Source organism: Erythrolamprus reginae, chromosome 6 (assembly GCF_031021105.1).
Source record: "Erythrolamprus reginae isolate rEryReg1 chromosome 6, rEryReg1.hap1, whole genome shotgun sequence".
Classification (NCBI taxonomy): domain Eukaryota; kingdom Metazoa; phylum Chordata; class Lepidosauria; order Squamata; family Dipsadidae; genus Erythrolamprus; species Erythrolamprus reginae.
This window is the reverse complement of record NC_091955.1, coordinates 96,971,995-96,991,727: the sequence shown is the minus strand read 5'-3', so window position 1 is coordinate 96,991,727 and position 19,733 is coordinate 96,971,995. Positions and strand designations below refer to the sequence as shown.

Genomic DNA, 19,733 nt, shown 5'->3' with positions numbered 1-19,733 from the left:
CAAAATAACAGAATAACACAGTTTTAGGGACCTGGGAGGTCTTCTAGTCCAACCCCTGCTCAAGCAGGAAACCCTATAACAATTCAGACCAATGGCTGAATTGGTCTGAATTCCATTTTTGAAAACCTCCAGTGAGGGCAGCATTTATAACTTCTGGAGGAAAACTCTTTGAGTAAATTTCTTCTCACTGTCCGGAATTTTCTCCTTAGTTCTAAGTTACTTCTCTTTTTATTTCATTTCCACCCAGGAGCTTTGGAGAACAGGTTGACTCCCTCTTCTTTGTGGCACCCTCTGAGATATTGGAAGACTGCTATCATGTCTCCCTTGGTCCTTCTTTGAAATCGTATAAGCCTTATACCAGTGTTTCCCAACCTTGGCAACTTGGAGATATTTGGACTTCAACTCCCAGAATTCCCCAGCCAGCAAATGCTGGCTGGGGAATTCTGGGAGTTGGTCCAAATATCTCCAAGTTGCCAAGGTTGGGAAACACTGCCTTATACTATAAGGTTTCCTGCCTGAGCAAGGGTTGGACTAGAAGACCTCACAGATCCCTTCAAACTCTTGTTATTCTGTTAAAAACAATATCTGAGAGTGAGACTGTATGTGGACTTTTTGCCAAAAGAAGACACAAATGACAAACGCTGGTTGAAGGAGTGAAAGATTTACAAAGATGTCGATTAAAAGAGGATTTAAAATACAGCTCATCTGTCTGGAACCCACAACGCATTTCGGACATAAACACTTTAGAAAATGTCCAGAGGCGGGACTAGAACTCCCAGTCTTGCCTTAGGCGTGAAAGCTGGTTGGGTGACTTTGGGCCAATCACCAGGAGACTGGGAGTTCTAGTCCCATCTTAACCATGTTTGTTTGGGTTGCATGAATGTTTTTAATCAAGGGCTTTTTTAACTGTTATGCTTTTTTAATCATTGGATTTGTATTTTGTGTTCCTGTTGTGAGCTGCTCCGAGTCTTTGGATGGGGCACCATACAAATCTAATAAAAGAAAGAAAGAAAGAAAGAAAGAAAGAAAGAAAGAAAGAAAGAAAGAAAGAAAGAAAGAAAGAAAGAAAGAAAGAAAACTGGTTTTCTTGGCTTTGGGCCTAACCCCTTCTTTTAGCCCAGCCCACCTGACAAGGTTAGAACATAAGAACCTAAGAAGAGCCCTGCTGAATCAGGCCAAAGCCCATCAAGTCCAGCATTCTGTGTCCACCAATGGTCCATGGGGATCTTGAGTAGAAAGAGAAGGCAAGACCCTCTCTTTCCCTTGACCCCGAAGAAATGGGACCCAAGGGAACCCTGCCTGCCTCAACCAACATAGAGGCGGCACTTGGACATCTGTTTCAATCACCACCTATGATACACTTGGCATCCCTGAATCTGTCTAATCCTGCCTTGAAGCTCTCCAGGCTGACAGCTCTCACGACCTCTTCTGGAAGGGAATCCCATCAACCAAGGACCCTCTGGGTGAAGAAATATTTCCCTTGATTTGTCCTCGCTTTCTTACCTCTGAGCTTTAGGGAGGGGCCCCTCATCCCAGTATTGTGGGATAGAGAAAAGGATTTTTCTCTATCCACCTTTTCTCTCCCATGCAGGATTTTATACCCTTCGATCAAGTCACCCCAGGGTTGATGTTGGAGGGGAGAGGAAGAGGAGGAGGAAGGAGTTCTGGGCATCTTCATCCCACTCTTCAGCTACCTAACAAAGTCAGGATTACAATCTACTAAGTAAATGTTGGCAGCCCCATATTCCTCCCACCAGCCCTCCCAGAAGCGTCACCACGAAGAAGTCCCCCCGATTCTTTCGTTTCCTCATCTCGTTCTACTTCGGGGCTCCATTTCCTCCGTCTCGACCGCAGCACCGACAGTTTCTTTTCCTGGGGCTTAAACTGGTTTCCATCCCAAGAACCAAAGTGGCAGATTTACACCTGACCGACAACAGTTTGAAGGGACCTTGGAGGTCTTCTAGTCCAACCCTCTGCTTAGGCAGGAAGCGCTACACTACTTCAGACAATGTTTTGTCATTCCCTTTTCCAACTCCGCCCACTGATTCAGGGGCTGTCAAGGTCAAGATCGGTTGGAGTCCAGCGGTAGGCAAAGTTGGCTCTTCTATGACTAGTGGACTTCAACTCCCAGAATCCTTGAGCCAATCATGCTAGCTCAGGAATTCTGGGAGTTGAAGTCCACATGTCATAGAAGAGCCAACTTTGCCTACCCCTGGGTTGAACCGACTTTGATCCTTTTGCAGGCAAAAGTGAGCAGCCCGTTTAATCGCATCCAGGAAGTGTGATCTCCGTTGTGGAAATCACACACCCACATTGTCCTTCCATGCCAGCCACTTCCTGGGCAACCAGGGTGACTAGCCAAGGGTGAACTTTTTGGGTTTCCCCTGCCGGGGCCTCTACCTTGAGAAAAAGAAACCGATATTTCCCCCTTCTCTTTTACAGCCAGTCCTTGTTTACTGACCGTTCCAAGTTACGACAACGCTGGGGGGGGGAACAGTGAATTTCATACTAAACAACTATTGGAGCATCCCCCTGGTCACACGATTTAAAATTTGGACACTTGGCCACCGGCATATATTTATGACCGTTGCAGTGTCCTGGGGTCACCTGATCCTGTTTTGCGACCCGACCAGCAAAGTTGTTAGTACAGTACTCTGTCGACTACTGTTGGGTTGGCAATATATTGGCTGCAAGTGTTGCAGACTGCCACAAGAGGGAGCTAGAGTCCATAGCTTATTCCTCTGGAGTTTTCTCTTTGTTTCTCTTTGTCTGGCTACTCACTGTTTGTAGCTCTGCAATAGCTCTGCAATCTCTCTGTATCGTAGGCATGTATTACAGCTAACATGTGTTTAGGCTTGATTCCTTTGCTAATTATGACAAAGACAACTGCTAAGAAAGACTGTGTACTTGGTAATATTTGGATTGTTGTTCTGACTTAGTACGTGCATGACTGTAGACTGTTTATCTGAAGATGTTTTTTTTTTCTCAAAGAAACTTGAATTCAAGTGAGTCTGTCTGTGTGGGGCTGACCAGTTATTCACCATTGATCTCAATCTAAATGTTTTCTGTGTCTGCACAATCTTGGTAAACAAGGATTACTCTGCTCATACATTAGTAAAAATCAATTGAGAAGCCAGGTTTTAATAACTGTGTTTCTTGTGAACAACCACCGCAATTTGCTTAATGAAGAATGGTCATAAAATGGGGCAAATATCTTGCTTAGCAACACAAATGTTGGGCTCTACTTGAGACCCCAAGAGGCGGACTAGCTGTCACTGCTGCCCATGCCTAAAGCTGGGAGGCAACCCAGAGGCCATCTAGCCCATCCCTCGCTCAGAGAAGGAATCTTGGTTAAAGCCAAACGCTTACGGTTCATGGCAGTTTAGTGACAAACCTACATTTGGATCAAGATTCTGCCAGGTGACTTTGGGCCAATCACCAGGAGACGATGAGTTCTAGTCCCACCTTAGCATGAAAGACAGCTGAGTTACTTTGGACCAATCACCAAGAGACGGGGAGTTCTAGTCCCGCCTTAGCATGAAAGGCGACTGGGTGACTTTGGACCAATCACCAGGAGACGGGGAGTTCTAGTCCCGCCTTAGCATGAAAGGCGACTGGGTGACTTTGGACCAATCACCAGGAGACGGGGAGTTCTAGTCCCGCATTTCTGCCATCTTTTTAAAAAAATGAAACCAGAAAGGCAGGCTATAAATAAATAAATCCAGACAAATAAATAACAAATAATGAAAGTTTTGTGGCAATTGAGGTCTTCTGCTCCTCCTAATATTTGGGTCCCACCGGTGCTATTTTAGGGGCGGGAATATCAAATGTCAATTTTGATGGATTTATGGATTTATCAACCACATCAATCAGGGGGATTAAGTGCTGCATAAGAGCAACATCTCAAAGCATGCAGGGTGGGGGATTCTGGAAGTGGAATTCCATCCATTTCAAAGCATGCAGGGTGGGGGATTCTGGGAATTAAATCCCACCCATCTCAAAGCTTGCCCAGTGGGGGATTCTGGGACTTGTAGTCCACCCCTCTTAAAGTCCACCAAGTGCCAGAGAAACTCTTCCAGATATTCTCGGTCGAGGGGAAATCCCGGTCTAAGTCCGATTAATTCTTTTGCAGAGATCCGGGTTCCGTGGGTCCGCAGCCTCAGCCGGGGACGCCCCGCAGCCCCGGCCCGCTCGCTCTCCCCAGCTGCGCTCCGCCGCAACGGCACCGCCCGGCCCGGAAGGGAGGCACCTGCCGCTCGGCCCGTCCTCGTCGGGGAGGGCGGTCCGGAGCGACTCCTCCCCGCGGAAGCTCCGGGCTGGCCCGGCCGGTTTCGGCTCGACGGCGGCGGCCCCCTCGCTGCGGTCCGGTCCCGGTTCCGTCGGAGCGGCTCGGTCCCGGCTCTCAGGAGCGACGGCCACGGAGAAGCGCGGTGGGTCCCGGCCGGGGCGCGTTCAGCGGGGGCTGGAACTGGAGCGGGAGTCTTCATCGGGGTCCGCCCCCCCCGGCTGCCGTGCCCCCCCTCTTCTTTCGCTCCCACCTTTGAGGCAGCGCTGCTTCTCTCCCCGCCGCCTCCCCGTCCCGTCAAACGGCACCGCCTGGGGGGGGGGGGAGTTGGCGGAGGGGTGGAATTGAGGGAATGGGAGGGGGTCTCCATCTGGGTCCGCCGCCCCCCCCGTTGACCGCCCCCTCTCCCCCTCCCATCTTTGGAAGGCAGCCCCCTCTTCCCTCCTCCTGCCTTCCCGTCCCATCAAACGGCATCGCCTGGGGGGGGGGTGTTTGACGGAGGTGGAATTGAGGGAGGGGGGGGTCTCCATCTGCGTCTGCGCCCCCGCCCCTGGCTGCCCCCCTCCCATTTTTGGAAGGCAGCCCTTCTTGTCTCCCTCCTGCCTCCCCATCCCATCAAACGGCACCGCCTTACAGGGGTCTTTTTGGGGGTGAGGGTGGAATTGAGTGAGTGGGAGGGGATCTCCATCTGCGTCCGAGCCCCCCAGCTGCCCCCCTCTCGCTCCCGCCCACCTTTGGAAGGCAGCCCCTCTTGTCTCCCTCCTACCGTCCAGTCCCCTCAAACGGCATCGCCTTGGGGGAGTTTTTTGGGGGGTGGGGTGGAATTGAGGGAGGGGGAGGGGGTCTCCATCTGGGTCTACTCCCCCCGGCTCCCCACCTCCCATTTTTGGAAGCCCGTCCCTCCTGTCTCCCTCCTGCCTTCACGTCCCATCAAACAGCACCGCCGTGTGTGTGGAATTGAGGGAGGGGGCGGGGGGCTTCCATTCTAGGACCCCCCGGACTTCTCCCTCCTCGCTCCAACTCCCATCCTCGAAGCCCCCCCCCCCCCACACACACACACAATTGGCTCTTTCCTGCCTTCCCATCCCATACAACGGAGTTCTTTTTGGGGTGGCAGTGGTGGAATTGGGTCTCGGGTCTCGGCTGCCCCACCTGGCTCCCGGTTCCGTCCTTTGGAAGCCCACCGCCCTTTTCCTGCCTTCCCGTCCACATACGTTGGCTGGTGTGTCTTGAGGGGGGGGGTGGAGGTTGGAATTGAGGAAGGGGGCGGGGGTCTCCCGTCTAGGCGCCTCGCCCACCCCCTCCTTCGCTCTCGGGCCCGATCCTTGGAAGCTCGCCGCCCTCCCTTTCTCCCTTCCCGGCCTTCCCTTCCCCTCCCATAAAGCGGGCCTTGTCTGTTTGAGGGGGGAGAGATGGAATTGAGGGGGGGTCTCTCCCTCGGTCCTATCCTTTGGAAGCCCCTCGCCCTTTCCTCTTTCCTGCCTTCCTGGCCTGCCCCATAAGTTGGCTGCTCTGTCTGGGGGGAGGGGTTGGGGGGTTTGGGGGTCTGGAGGCTGATCTGAGGAATTGAGGGTGGGGGTCTCCTTCTGCACTTACTTACCGCCCCCACCCACCCGTTCCTCTTTCCTGCCTGCCCTCCCCATAAGTCGGCATCGTCCGTTTGTGGGGGGGCTGGAGATGAGGGACAGGGCAGCGGGGCCCCACCCAAGCGACCCCCGACTCGCCTTCACAGGTCTCCGAGCCCCCTTGGCTCCCCCCCCCCCGCGCGCAGCAAGTGCCATCCAACCGGGCAGAAGCAAAGCAGTGCATCGGATACTACTACTGGTCGGGTTGGTTAGCATTGCCCAGGATGATGGGATTTGTAGTCCTCGGGGAGGGTCATAGAAGGAGGAGGAGGAAGAGGAGAAGGAGAAAAGGAGAAGGAAGAGGAGGAGGAAGAGGGAGAGGGCACCCACGCCTCCCTTCCAGCAGGTCGTGTCCCCTTCTCCCAACGGAGCGCTACTTCCAAGGAGGAGGTGGGTCATCCATCCCACCCCAATTGCTTGGAAAAGGGGGGCAGGGTAAAGAAAGCTGGGGGGGTTGCAGAGAAGGGGGGTCCGTGACGCCCCCCTTCCTCCTGCTCCGTGCCCCTCACTTTGCAGCGGACACCAAGAGCGCAAAAAAACGGCTTTGCGCCAAATCCTATGCGCCTGGAGTGACCGTGCATGGTTTGCATTCATTGATTAATTGATTGATTTGGATTTATACGCCGCCCAACTTCCAAAGGACTCTGGGCGGCTGACAGCCAAACGCGAATAATGCATTTAAATATAAAACCAACAATGAAAACAGTTTAAAAAATAATAATAATAATCATGCCTATCCATAAACAATTTGGATGAACAAATCCGGGGCTGCGTTTGTTGAGGTTTTTAGATGGAGGTTTGTGGGTCTGCAGGTGTGTGTGGGATTTTGTGCATCCTTGTCACTTTTGCACAGGGATTTGCACTAAATTAAAACGATTGCACCTTTTCTGTGTGCAAGGAACGATGTTCCTTCCATGCAAACCCCCACCCCCCCACAAAACATTTCTTACTTTGACCCCTGCATAGCTGTATTTGCACAAACCCCTGTAATTTCTTTTCTTTGGGGGGGAAAAAGAACTTTATCTTTGAATGCACAAACATGATTTTTTATTTTTTTTGTGCATTCAAAGTTATTATTATTATTATTATTATTCATTTATTTATTAGATTTGTATGCCGCCCTTCTCCGAAGGCTCCCAGAAAGTTAAAGCTGATACCTACCGAAAGTAAATAGTTTGGAATTTCAAATTTATCTTTGGATTATATATGACTGACTAATGAAATACTGTTTCTATTGTAATGTGAATAGAAGGTATTTTACAAGGTATTTTAAAAGTTTGTATGGAAGAATTTTTTTTGAAAAAACCCATGATTTTGTGGGCCTTTCAAAACTAGACATTCTGGGTTTTAATTTTTTTATTTTTAACCATGGTTTGTTTACATTACTGTTTGTGTTTTAAATCCTTTTGTTCCGAGCGCAGCAAGAAACGTCTCCGCTTCTATTAAAATCGCTTTGTTGACTTATTAACTTGATATCTGGAAGGTGGAAGGGACACATTTTCCAGATTTAAAATACAAAATACTGAGGCCTGGATTTAATCAGCAGGCGCACAAAAGACTTTTTTGTGGTTGGAGAGTTCGACATGGTGCTCCCTTGCCTTTAGTTTGTGTTCTTGTAGACGTTTCGTGACCCACCTAGGTAATGTCATCACTGCTAGAAGGAAAAAGGGGCGGTGGGGCAGGAGGAGGAAGAGGATTTCGGGGTCCTTGGGGCGCTCGTTGGTAATTTTCTTGTGGACGTTTCATGACCCAAGTAGGGAACATCATCAGTGCTAGAATGGAGTAGTGTTTGCAGAGAGAAGGAGGAGGAGGAAGAGGAGAAGGAAGAAGAGGAAAAGGAGGAGAAGGAGAGGAGGAAGAGGAGGAGGGGAGGAGGAGGAAGAGGAGAAGGAAGAAGAGGAAGAGGAGGAAGAGCAGGAGGAGGAAGAGAAGGAAGAAGAGTAAAAGGAGGAGAGGAGGAGGAGGAAGAGGAGAAGGAAGAAGAGGAAAAGGAGGAGGAAGAGAGGAGGAAGAGGAGGAGAGGAAGAGGAGGAGGAAGAGGAGGAGGAAGAGGAGGAGGAGGAGGAGGAGGAAGAAAAGGAAAAGGAGGAGGAGGAAGAAGAAAAGGAGGAGGAGGAAGAAGGGGAGGAGGAGGAAGAGGAGGAGGAGGAAGAGGAGTAGTAGTTCTGTGGGGTTCTTGGGGTTCTTTGAGCTTAGGGACTTTTTTTGCTGACCTTTCATAACCCAACTAGGTAACATCATCTGCCCTAGAGGGAAGTAGCCTTTGCTCAGTTCCTTCTAGCATGGATGATGTCACCTAGTTTGGTCATGAAATGTCTGCAAGAAAACAACAGAGAACCTGGCGATCAAATAATAATAATGTGGGATTGTGCAGCCATGAGTTGGTTTCCCCTAGAATGACAGGCCTGTCAAGAGACAGAATTCTTTACCGTGCGGGGAAAATTCTATCATTGGCTCAAAAACAATCACATAAAATCGCAAATATCAATGTAATTGTAAATTAATAAAAGCAATACACCGACATGAATGCATAAAGATCGCATCTCGAAGACACAGAAATGTAAAATGTAAATATGTAATTTACCTTTGTTTGTGTATGTCTCGTTATTATTTTTAAAAATTGAATAAAAGTTATTGGAAAAAATAAATAAATTTGGAGAAGGGCGTCCTAGAAATCCAGATAGATAGATAGATAGATAGATAGATAGAGAGAGAGAGAGAGAGAGAGAGAGAGAGAGAGGAGAGAGAGAGAGAGAGAGAGAGAGATTATATATACCAGTATATATATGTTCAAGTCCCAGTGGGGAAAGAAAGAAAGAAAGAAAGAAAGAAAGAAAGAAAGAAAGAAAGGAAAGAAAGAAAGAAAACAAGTAAGCTCCCAGAGCACCAAGGACCCTACAATTCTCCCCCTCCTCCTCCTTTCAGCAAACCCTTCTCCCTTCTAGCACTGACTATATTACCGAGCTTTGCCATGAGAGGTCTGTCTGCAAAGCTCAGAGACCGCCAAGGCCCCCGAAACCTTATTTATTTATTTATTTATTATTTTTTAAAGTCATACGTTTGCGCCCCGTTTTCCTGCTCGGGGTGGTGGTGGGGGAATCCATTCTTTTTTAATTTAATTTTTTTAAATAAACCACCTCTTGCAAGGTCTTTGACGTGGTTTGACGTTGTTGGGTTTCTGCATTGGATGAATTCCAATTGGGGTGCACCCCCCTCCCATTTCCATCCTCTCCCCACCCCCACCCCCACCCCCATGTCACTGCCTTTGATCAGGTGTGTTAATACGTGTGGAAGCCTTGATTTAATCAGAGGGAACCGAGATCCTTATCGCCTCCCTGTTGGAAAGACAAACTTTCACAAAGTTTAGGTTTATTTGCGGTTTCACTCTTTCATTCTTTCTCCGGTTTTGATAAGGGGCAGGGAGGGGAGGGGGCTCAGGGGAGGGGTCAGGGGTCACGGACGGACGCTACCTGCAGGGGTTTCGTCACCCAGCAGGTCTTTAGTGGAAGGCCACTGGTGAAGGTGCCAGTTTTGGAAAAACGCTGCTTTCAAGGAGCAACATAAATGTGAAGTGGTCAAGCTCCGCGTTCAAGAGCAGTCTACCCTTGAAACGTCACGGTGAGGCCTGGGCGATGGTTTGGCTTTCGTTTCATGCGGGTTACGCACAAGGCAATAATTTTTCTGAGCTGCTTTGGTTTTTATATGGGGGGGGGGGGCGATGGGGAGATTTCTTTGGTGTTTCCTAGTTTGGAGTCACTTTAGCCTGGGAAAGGAAGAGACACAGCGTTCCCGGTTTCTGGAATTTTTCTCTTAGGCGGCCAGGCAAAGTATCTATTATGTTTTCTTCCCAGAGGCCAAAATATGCCTTATTCAGCAGGTTTATTAGGCATTTGGGATGATGTAGCCAGATGTTAATAAGTAGATGCCTTCTCTCTTTTCTTTCTTTCTTTCCTTCCTTCCTTTCTTTCCTTCCCTTTCCTTTCTTTGCTTCCTTTCTTTCTCTACTTTGCTCTCTCTCTCTCTCCTTTTCTTTCTTTCCCCTCTTCCCCTTTTTCTTTTCTTTTCTTTTTCCTTTCTTTCTTTTCTTTCTCTCCCTCTTTCTTTCTTTCTTACTTTCTTTCCCCTCTCTCCCTTTTCCTATCCGTTTCTTTTTCCTATCTTTCTTTCCTTCCTTCCTTTCTTCCCTCCCTCTCTTTCTTTCTTTCTTTCTTTTCCCTCTCTCCCTTTTCTTTCCTTTTTCCTTTCTTTCTTTTCTCCCTTTCTCTCTCTCTCTCTTTTTCTTTCTTACTTTCCTCTTTCTCCCTTTTCCTTTCCCTTTCTTTTTTCTTTCTTTCCTTTCTTTCTCTGCCTCCCTCCTTCTCTTTCTTTCTTTCTTTCTTTCTTTCTTTTTCCTCTCTCCCTTTTCCTTTCTTTTTCTCCTCTTCTCTCTCTTCTTTCTTTTTTTCTTTATTTTTCTTTCTCTTTTCCTTTTTTTCTTCTCCTACTTTCTTTTCTGGCCCTTTCACTCTCTCTTCTCCCATCTCTCTCTCTTTCTTTTTTCTTCCTTGCTTACAGGAGCAAAACTCAGGCATTTTGGGAAGAAAACTAAAACCTTGTGTTTGTGCTTGACAACATGAAATGTTTGTTTTTTAATTTTGACAGATAAAATTTGCTCTATTCAACACGTTTTCGGGAAAGGTGTAAGCTTTCTTCGAGCTGATGCCTTTAATTTAAAAAATGTTTGTGAGAAAAGGTGTTACTGGACTCCTTCTGATTCTAGGTTTTTAGATAAATGACCTTTTAAAATCTTTTTAATCCTGGGTGAATTATCAGTTGTACCAATCCTAATAAGATCATCATGTGCAGCGAGAGAGGAAGATACGGAGGGGAGGGAAGGATGGAAGGAAAGAAAAGGAAGGAAGGAAAGAAAGAAAGAAAGGAAGGAAGGAAGGATGGAAGGATGGAAGGATGGAAGGAAGGAAAGAAGGAAAGATAGGGGAGGAAAGAAAGAAGGAAGGAAGGAAGGAAAGAAAGAAGGAAAGAAGAAAATAAAAGGAAGGAAGAAAAGAAAGAAAGAAGGAAGGAAAAAAGGAAAGGAAGAAGGAAAGAAGAAAAGGAAGGAAGGAAAGAAAAAGAAAAGGAAGGAAGGAAGAATGGAAGGAAAGAAAGAAAGAAGGAAAGAAAGAAGGAAGGAAGAAATAAAGGAAAGAAAGAAGGAAAGAAAAAGAAAAGGAAGGAAGGAGATCTGGCTTTTCCAAACACGATTGCCACTGCTGGAGACAAGATGTAGACTTGAGGGACCCACAACGTCCCAAAGCAAAGTGAAAAGAGAAGAAAAGCAACACAACGCCCAATGGAAAAGAGAAATGGGGACCTGTTTGATCATTTGGAAAATAACCGCTGGATGTGGTTGTGTCTTTTGGGCTCAGCCCAGCATCAACGCTGAGAAGGAGAAGTGCGCAGAAGAAAGAGAAGCGAGCTTCTTTCACAGGGAGGGCCAAGCGCCCCATTGTACAAATGTCTATGTGTGTGTGGGAGGGGTGTGGTGTGGTGTGGTGTGGTGTTGTGTTGTGAAAAACAGAAGCAGAAGGGCAGAGAGCTCTCTAGTGCAGGGTTTCCCAACCTTGGCCATTTGAAGATACAGTATCTGGACTTCAACTCCCAGAATTTCCCAGCTGGCTGGGGAATTCTGGGAGTTGAAGTCCAGATATCTTCAAGTGGCCAAGGTTGGGAAACCCTGCGTCTAGTGTCATGACTCGTGGGCCTTTTGCAGGAGGAGGAAGAAAATGCAATGGTGATTTGTGCTTGGAGGGTTAGGCAAGAATCTGCATCATAATAGAAAGAGGTTCAGCTGTTGGGGGTTTATGGAAGGGTAAAGTGAGGGTGAATATGAGAAATGCATTTGTGTTGGCTGGGGAAGAAATTGAAAGGCTCCTTTTCTCTATTTTCATTCCCTTTTTCTGCATTTTTTCTCTTCCTTGCTTTCTCTTTTTTTAATCTCTTTTTTCTCTTCCTTTCTTTTTACCTCTCATTCTTTCTTTCCTTCCTACCTACTGTCTTTATCTTTCTTTCTTTCTTTTTCCCTTCCTTCCTTCCTTCCTCTTTCTTTTTCTATCTCCTTTGTCTATATTCCTCCCTCCCTCCTTTCTTTCTTTCTTTCTTTCTTTCTCTCTCTCTCTCTCTCCCTTGTATCTCCCTTAAAAGGTAGCTGGACAACTTACAATTTCTTTCTTTCTTTCTTTCCTTCCTTCCTTCTTTTTTTCTTTCTTTCTTTCCTATCTCCCCTAAAGCGTAAATGGATGACTTACCATTTCTTTCTTTCTTTCCTTCCTTCCTTCCTTCCTTCTTTCTTTCTTTCCTTCCTTCCTTCTTTCTTTCTTTCCTTCCTTCTTTCTTTCCTTCTTTTTCTTTCCTTCCTTCTTTCCTTCCTTCCTTCTTTCCTTCCTTCCTTCCTTCCTTCCTTCCTTCCGTACTTACTTACTTACTTACTTACTTACTTACTTACTTATCTAATCTATCTTTTCACCTGTAGGAGAGAGAGTTCTTCCCCAATTTTTCCCTGGATAAGGAGACCCTTCCCCCAAATAAAGGAATCCGGGCTGCTCTTTGGCTTTCCCGCCTGTTGTTGTGTTGTGTTTTTGTCTTTGGCTTCAGGGTGTTTGGGTGCATCCCAACCTCCTCCCTGGGTGCTGCTCTCTGTGAGTCACCTGTTTGGTCATCGCTGCGAAATTTTAAGAGGAGGACAAGCCAAAAGGGGGCTGACTCATCCAGAGAGGCACCGGGCCTCCTCCCAGGGAGGGAGATGTCTGCGGGTGATTGAATGTCAGATAAAAGACATCGGAGCTTTTATTTGCAACTGACCTCATCACAGGCCGTTTAGTGACCGTCCAAAGTCCCAACGGCCCCCAAGAATGCCGCTTACGACCGTTGATCAAAAACTTGAAAACGGGGCAGCTAGCATGGACTTAACAACGGTGGCACCATCTCAGGGTCACATGACACTCCCCCATTTCACAACCTTCCCACAAGCAACGTTAAAGAGGCAGGTGGATTCACTTAACAACCGTGTCACTAATATAGCAACTGCAGGATTCACTCAAGCCTCCAGTAATGGACAGTTCACAACATCTAGTGGCAAGCTGTTCCACCGATTCGTTGTCTTCTATCTCTCTCTCTCTCTCTCTCTCTCTCTACTATTGACACCCATCACTACAACTTGTAATTGTCATTTTTAATCACATCCTCTTGCACAGAAATCGATTAAATATAATCTGATTAAATATAAAATATAATCTTATACAATTTTCAATCAATCATCCGTATATTCTTAATATATAAAGCAATTTATTCCAGGCATATTTTCATAAAATTATTGTGCTTCTTAAAAAAAATAATCTAATTTTGTCTTCTGGAATATCTACCAATTAATTTCAAACAATTCTCCCCCCCCCCCAAAAAAAATTAACCGCCATTAGCTTAATTTACCAAGATAGTTCCTCCTTTTCCTGCCTTTTAATTTGAAGCCAAATTTGCTTATTCGCCTTTTATTCATCTTTTTATTGATCCGTCTCCTCCTACGAGACTTTTATTTTGGTGCTTTATGAGGGAGAAATATGATTTTTTTCAAGAGGGTTCCCAGGAAAGGACTTTCTCAAAAGTTTACGCAAACTTCCTAAATCATTAGATAAACAGCAGCAAAAAGAAAGCAGATGTGCAGGCTCAACTTCCCTAAATCTTCTCTTGCACAAGGCAGCCGGCAAAAGTGCACCCCTCGTGCGCGAGCGGTTCCCACCGGCTGTGGCTTGTTGCGTGCCGTAATTTGAAAGCGCAGAAGGAAGCTTTGTGGCTTAGGGGACCTTGGAGGTCTTCTAGTCCAACCCCTTATCCAGGGAGTCCTTTAGCTTACCACAGTTCCTTTTAGCGACTGTTCAAAGTTACAACGGCCCTAGAAAAAAGCATTTTTCACACTTATGACAAGAGGTGGCGCAGTGGGTAGAGTGCAATACCAAGTAACCGAGTTGTCGAAGTGTGGAACTCATTGCCGGACTCCATAGTGTCATCCCCAAACCCCCAACAATTTACCCTTGGATTATCTATGGTTGACCTCTCCAGATTCCTAAGAGGTCAGTAAGGGGCGAGTACAAGTGCACTAGAGTGCCTTCCGTCCCCTGTCCTATTGCTCTCCTATATCTCCTATACCTTTCTTCTATTCCTATATTTAATCACGGGCAAGGATTGATTGATTCATTCATTAATTGATTTTGTCCAATACACAATAAGGGTTTTAGTGGGTATACACATAGTAAAATACATGATGAAGATTATAGAGGAGATACTCATAGTAAAATATATCTAAGGAAGAATAGAAGAGAAGATATACTAATAGAACATATCAATGAAAGAATAGAAGGACTATATGAATAGAAGAAAGGTATAGGAGAGCAATAGGACAGGGAACGGAAGGCACTCTAGTGCACTTGTACTCGCCCCTTACTGACCTCTTAGGAATCTGGATAGTTCAACCGTGGATAATCTAAGGGTAAAGTGTTGGGGGTTTGGGGATGACACTATGGAGTCCGGTAATGAGTTCCACGCTTCGACAACTCGGTTACTGAAGTCATATTTTTTACAGTCAAGTTTGGAGCGGTTAATATTAAGTTTAAATCTGTTGTGTGCTCTTGTGTTGTTGTGGTTGAAGCTGAAGTAGTCACCGACAGGCAGGACGTTGCAACATATGATCTTGTGGGCAATACTTAGATTATGTTTAAAGCGTCTTAGTTCTAAACTTTCTAGGCCCAGGATTGAAAGTCCAGTCTCGTAGGGAATTCTGTCTCGAGTGGAGGAGTGAAGCAGCCTGATAAATCGTCCTGTCTTTTTCTGCAAATTGTCAAGAAGGAGAAAATTAGCAAAACTGATTTGTTTTTGTTTTTTTTGCTGGCTGATTTTGAACCCGCCGCCAACTTTGCAACCTCATTGGGGATATTTTTAAGAGCTAACTTTCATTTCACAAAAATGGAAGGCTGGAAAATGCAGGGGTGATTCAGGCCTCCTCTTTTCTCGTTTGCTCTCCGGCTACAAATAAATTATTTCCATCACGGGAAGGAAAAAACACATCATAAAAGGGGGATATTCCAGCACGATTTATTCACGGGACCGAAAATGGACCGTTCCGGTCTGAACAGAAGTAAAATTGAAAATACTGGCAGTATTGAAGAATTAAACGAAATTGGTGTTGCAAACTTGGGGATCTGTTAGAGAAACTGTAATTTTGCGCCCAAGATCGATGCAAGATTATTTCTATGCTGGAATTAGAACAGAACAGAAAATAGGATAGGATGGGATGTTGAAGCAGAATAAACTAAGACATAGAGTAGAGTAGAATAGAACAGGAATAGGATAGAACAGAATAAGATGTATAGCATAGCATAGCATAGAATATTTAAGCAGAATAGAATAGAATAAAACCGAGCGGGGGTTGTCTGTGATAATTTGATTATTCAGTTCGTATTTGGAGTTCAGATTCTTCTTCCCAATGTGTAGGACAGAGCATTTGCTGGTTGAGATTTGGAGTTGCCATGTGTTAGCCCAATCAGAAACAGAGTTCAGGTCTTTTGGGAGAGTAGTTGTGTTATCGGTGGTGTTGAAGAGTTTTACATCGTCGGCGAAGAGGACACAGTAGCTTGTGATGTAATCGCAAAGATCATTGATGTACTTGCGGGTGGGTAGGTGGGTGGATGGATGGGTGGGTGGATGCAAACCTAATCCTACGTAGCTTCTGCTCTGGCAATCTCTCACTACTGACCAGAGCTTACAAAACTTTCGCCAGACCCATCCTCGAATACAGCTCATCTGTTTGGAACCCATATCGCATCTCAGACATTAACACCCTTGAAAATGTCCAAAGATACTTCACCAGAAGAGTCCTTCACTCCTCCACTCGAAATAGAATTCCCTACAAGACTAGACTTTCAATCCTAGGCCTAGAAAGCCTAGAACTAAGACGCCTTAAACAAGATCTAAGTATTGCCCACAAGATCATATGTTGCAACGTCCTGTCTGTCGGCGACTACTTCAGCTTCAACCACAACAACACAAGAGCACACAATAGATTTAAACTTAATATTAACCGCTCCGAACTTCACTGTAAAAAATATGACTTGTAACCGAGTGTGGAACTCATTACTGGACTCCATAGTGTCATCCCCAAACCCCCAACACTTTACCCTTAGATTATCTACGGTTGACCTATCCAGATTCCTAACAGGTCAGTAAGGGGCGAGTACAAGTGCACTAGAGTGCCTTCCGTCCCCTGTCCTATTGCTCTCCTATATCTCCTATATCTTTCTTCTATTCCTATATTTCTTCTTCTATTCTTTCATTGATATGTTCTATTCCTTTATCTTCTCTTCTTTCTTAGATATATTTTCCTATGAGTATCTCCTCTATAACCTTCACCATGTATTTTACTATGTGTATATAGATATATACCCACTAAAACCCTCATTGTGTATTGGACAAAATAAATAAATAAATAAAATAAATAGAGAGAAAGATTGGGCCGTACCAGCTGCAACCGCCACTGCATTTTGAGGGCCACTCAGTTTCATTTCTCCCCTTTCTTTGCCCCTTTCCTCATTTCGAGAAGAAAGTTCACAGCATGACTCAGACACCTAACAGGAAAAACCATCACCCAGCATCGAAGCCGTCTGGATTTTCAGTTCCTGGAAGTTGAACCTCTGGACATTTCGTAAAAAGATTCCTTTCGGGTCTCCTGTCATAATTCGGAGACGGAACCCCAAAGAGCTGTGGGGTTTGTTGTCTCCCTTTCTGGAGGACGAAAAAGAAAAGCATTTCCTTGGAGGGGTGGAGGATCTCTATGTCAGATAAGGAACGGCAGAATCCAGGGCCGGCGTCAAAAGAGGAGTTAACCCAGCATCCTTATATCGCCACAAGTGAACAAAATCCAACCACCCTTGAATCTATCTATCTATCTATCTATCTATCTATCTATCTATCTATCTATCTATCTATCTATCTATCTATCATCTATCTATCTATCTATCTATCTATCTATCATCTATCGATCGATCATCTATCTATCTATCTATCTATCTATCTATCTATCTAAGGGGCGAGCATAAGTGCACTAGTGTGCCTTCCATCCCCTGTCCAATTGTCTCTCCTATATTTTATATATCTTTCCTCCCATTCATATATCCTTTCCTCTACTCTTCATTGACGTATTCTATTCTCATATCTTTTCTTCTATCCTTTCCCTGATATTTACTGCTACATATTTTTATTCTCTGTAACTTTCAATTTGTATTGTACTAAATAAATAAATAAATAAATAAATAAATAAATAAATAAATAAATAAATAAATAAATAAATAAATAAATAAATAAATAAATAAATAAAATCTATTTATCTATTTATATCTATTTATCTATTTATTTATATTTATTTATTTGGTCAAGTACATATTGGTGGTAGAGAAAGAAATAACACTGTGATCATAGTTCCCTCTAAGCTGAGCAGTGAGCAATCGCTCACTTAAAAATCACCATCAACTCAGAGTTTTCCAAACCTGCCCAGAAGCCGAGAGGGAAAGAGAGAGAGGGAAGGAGAGAGAGAGGAAGAGAGGAAGAGAGAGAAACAGATAGAAAAAAGAGAGGAAGGAAAAGAGAAAGAAAAAGAATGGGAGTAAGGAAGAGAGAAAGAAAATCAAAATCTAGTTTGAAACTAGCTCAACTATTTAAGTGGCATTTTGATATATCGATAGAGTTGCCCTATTATGAGCTCACTGTTATAGACACACAGCACAGTATTTTATTTTGAAATTCTCTGAGGCAAAACAGGGTGGGTTTTTTATTGGTTTGTTTGTTTGTTTGTTTGTTTGTTTGTTTATTTATTTATTTATTATTTCTGTGCCACCCAGTCCCAAAGGGACTGCCGCTCAGACACTATACTTTTCCGCCCACCCCCCAAAAAATTAGAGGGAACACTGACTGTGATCCTAGTAAGAGAGAAACATGAGGACAGGGGACGGAAGGCACTCTGGTGCACTTATGCACGCCCCTTACTGACCTCTTAGGAATCGGGAGAGGTCAACCATAGACAGTCTAAGGGTAAAGTTTTGGGGGTGAGGAGATGATACTACAGAGTCAGGTAGTGAGTTCCAGGCATCAGCTACTTGGTTACTAAAGTCATATTTCCTGCAGTCAAGTTTGGAGCGGTTTACTTTGAGTTTGCATCTGTCGTGTGCTCGTGTGTTGTTGTGGTTGAAGTTGAAGTCGTCGTTGACAGGAAGGATGTTGTAGCAGATGATTTTATGGGCTTTGCACAGACGTGCAAGACACCCAAAGCTGCATGTGCAGTTTAACTTTTTTTTTTCAAATACAAATTTTATTTTTCTCCAACATAAAATAAAAAGCAATACATAAGTACAAAGACTAAATCCATGCTTAGAATAAAACATATAATTTTTTTCTTTTCCTATTAATCATTCAATGGAGGCTTATCTTTCTTCCATTAAAAAGGGGGAAAAAACATTCTATAGAGCTTATACAACATTATCAAATGGAAAACCTCAAAATAACAATCTTTTCCCCACCTTACACTAAAAGATTACATTACATCGGTATAAACAATATCAAACTCTCTGATACATCAATCTTAGTTCAAATTTTCCATTTCTACATTAAATTAATTATTGCAGTATCATCATATAATTACTAGAGGTTCTATATATGAATATGTAGAATTCTTTATTGGCCAAGCGTGATTGGACACACAAGGAATTTGTCTTGGTGCAGATGCTCTCAGTGTGCATAAAAGAAAATAGATATTTGTCAAGAATCATGAGGTACAACACTTAATGATTGTCACAGGGGTCAAGTAAGCAATGAAGAAACAATCAATATTAATAAAAATCTTAGGATACAAGCAACAAGTTACAGTCATACATATCTAAAATATCTAAAATAAAAAGAATACTTCTTACCATATATCACATAAACTATATCACAAAATTCTATATGTTTAAATTCTTATCAATAAGTAAATTTGTGTCGTATAGTGCGACCCTCAGTTCTCATCTTCCCATCTGGCTAACAATATTTTAATTCAATTTTCTTATCTCATCTTTCCCCCAAATAACTAAGTATTAATAACTATTTATCTTTTAATGTTCCATCCAGTCATAAAACCTCCCCCAAATTTTATAATAATCAGAACCTTGTTTATTTTTCATTTTCAAAGTCAATCTATTCATTTCTGCACAGTTCAATTTTTGCTACCGTTGTGGTATCCTTTACAATAGGAGCTTTGAGCCATAAAGTACAGCAGTTTAATTGGACTTGTCCAATGTCTGGACTTGGAGTTTTCTTTGCTTTTGAGGGCCATGCGATGGGACGCACCCCAAACCCCCAAAACCTTTTGTCACGTTGTGAGATGCCCGGTGTCGGGCAGCAAATATAAATTGCACAAACAAATAATAAATGTGCCATAGAGAAAGCGCCCTGCAAGAAGCTGCTTGTCGGAAGGGGCACCCTGCAGTGCTTCACCCACAAATAAACAAGACATCAGTGTGCACAGGGCTGTTATTAAAGGGAGCCCAGAGTTGTCAAACTGGCTCGTCCTCTTGCACGCCCAAAGGGATGAAGCCAACCTTGGAAGGAAGTGTGCCATTTTGCACACTTGCAAACAAGTGCCTGTTTTTTTTCCCCTTACTGAGTTGCGTGCTAGCTTTCTTCCTTCTTCTTCTTCTTCTTCTTCTTCTTCTTCTTCTTCTTCTTCTTCTTCTTCTTCTTCTTCTTCTTCCTCTTCCTCTTCTTCTTCTTCT

The 19,733-nt window shown here is 44.4% G+C and overlaps 1 protein-coding gene across 1 annotated transcript in view; it reads left to right on the top strand.

The window, feature by feature from the left end:
• The first annotated feature begins 4,302 nt into the window (after nucleotides 1–4,302).
• The window catches only part of IRF5 (interferon regulatory factor 5), a 34,244-nt gene continuing 18,813 nt past the window's right edge, over nucleotides 4,303–19,733 (top strand). Inside the window, exon 1 of the mRNA XM_070754592.1 lies at nucleotides 4,303–4,430. The gene's annotated coding sequence lies outside the window, so the exon portion shown is untranslated. The remainder of the gene's footprint in view (nucleotides 4,431–19,733) is intronic.